This window comes from Harpia harpyja, chromosome 4 (assembly GCF_026419915.1).
Source record: "Harpia harpyja isolate bHarHar1 chromosome 4, bHarHar1 primary haplotype, whole genome shotgun sequence".
In the NCBI taxonomy this organism is placed as follows: domain Eukaryota; kingdom Metazoa; phylum Chordata; class Aves; order Accipitriformes; family Accipitridae; genus Harpia; species Harpia harpyja.
The window spans coordinates 65,305,208-65,307,250 of record NC_068943.1 but is presented as its reverse complement, the minus strand read 5'-3'; positions in this window follow the sequence as shown (position 1 = coordinate 65,307,250).

The window sequence follows — 2,043 nt, the reverse complement described above, 5'->3', positions numbered from 1 at the left end:
AGGGAACTTTTTGCATTGCCACATAATGCCAAAACTTGACGGTTGAACTCTAACTCAGCACCCTGTGTGTCATCCATTTGTTCTTTTGACATCTGACTTGTTTACAGCATGAACACTTCTCTCCCACATCTCATCCCACATCCCACATGCGGATCGAAACTCCCCAAAGTCTAGCACTAGATGCCAGAAGATAGGGTGGTTTGCACGTTTTGAACAGAGGATAGGTAAAAAATTTTACCTGGTGTGAAACTTTTTCAAGGGTTTGACTTTGCTTATTTTACACAAGGATTATATGGGTACATGGGGCTACTAAAGGTTAATGACACTGGAGAGTCTTTATACTGTAGGTTATCTCCCTAGGTCAAATTCTTCTCGAGTCAAAAGTTTCTTGCAGTTCAGAACTGACAGTCAATGGGCTGTGTAAAATGGTTAGATCTTTTCAAAGGAATTCCACTTTATCAAAACAGAACATAAACATTTGTAGAAGGATGAATTTAGGAATATTTTGGACATTTTCCCGAGTCCAAGTTGCACTCAACATTCAGGGAAAATCAGAGTTTGGCAAATCTAAAGGCAATAAAGAATTTTTTATCATCAAATTAATCTCAGTGGTAGTAAATATCTCCTCTGGAGATAATAGAATTCTGAACACAGGGGCAAAAAGTGTTCAGTAAACATCCTGGTTCTGTATCTAACTTTTCCCTTAAATATTAATGTAATGGAAAGTATTGTTCTTATGTGATACAAGTAAATAACATCACTTCTTCCTGAATGCAACTTACACCCACAAATCCTACAACAGTTGCTTGCAGAAGAAGGAAAACAACCAGTGCCATTCTATGTTAATTATTAGAAAACAAAGCTTCTTAAATAAACTTGATTCTATGCTTTGCTGATGTCAGTTACTAGCCTGGATGATAAAAGCAATTACGTTGACTTTTGTGAGGCATTTGTTTCAGTATTGTACAATGTTTGGACAGAAAAATCTAACAACTCTTGCTGGCAAAAAACCCATGCCCATTAAACTGAAAACTGACACCCTGGCAGAATTACTAATAGGCTGGCAATAAGAAATCTTCAGCACGTGACTTCTCTAGTTATTTTCTGCAGAGATCGGTGCCAGATTTGATCTCATTCTACATTTTCGTCTATGGCCAGGAAGAAAATATTAAGTCACTACCGATAAAAACCAAAGATGACAGGAAGACTGGAAAAACAGTAAAAACGGAGGAGGTAGAGGAGGCAGACAGTGTAAAATACATGGATTAGCAAACTAGACCCACTGAAACAAATGCACTTTAATACTGGCAAATACAAGGTGGGGTATTATATCCTGAGAACCACAAAGAGGGTAGAGGACATAGTGGGCAAATAGCTTAATATGAGTTCACATTTCATTACAGGGATAAAAGGGAATGATGCAATTCATGGATGTATACGCAAGCTAGGAGAAGACATGATTCTTGCCCCTGTATTTCTCATTGCTGAGATTTTTTTCCATGCTAGTAATTCTAAGTCTTTACTGGTACTTCCCGGGTCTCACTGAGATCACAATTTTATCTTTATTATGAATATTTTTGCACTGCAAAGAGGGTGTTTATCCCTTGATTATGGCAGTAAGTGTAGGAACATATTTAGCTAAGTCACAAGCGCATTCCAGACGCCTTTAGAAGACCTTGAGCAGAACAAACAAGAAGACAAGAAAGAAGAAAGATGATAATAAAGCCAATTAGAAGAACACAAGTGCGCAATCCACGATAAAGGGAACTTGGCACAAAGAACCTCAATTCGGCAGTTTATCTATCTTGACCAATTAGAGTGAGACAAGTTTCACATGTTTTAGATGGTATAACCAATTATGCCTTATGTTTATGCGCGTGTACAGAGATGGTATAACCAATCATATTCTATGCTTGTGCGTGTGTACAATGACTTTGCAGAATATGTGATTATAAATATGTGTGTGTTTTAGCAATAAAGGGTCGTCTGTCATTTGCTTTCAACTTTACAGGCGTCCGTGTATTTCTACCTCCTGCAAGTAAG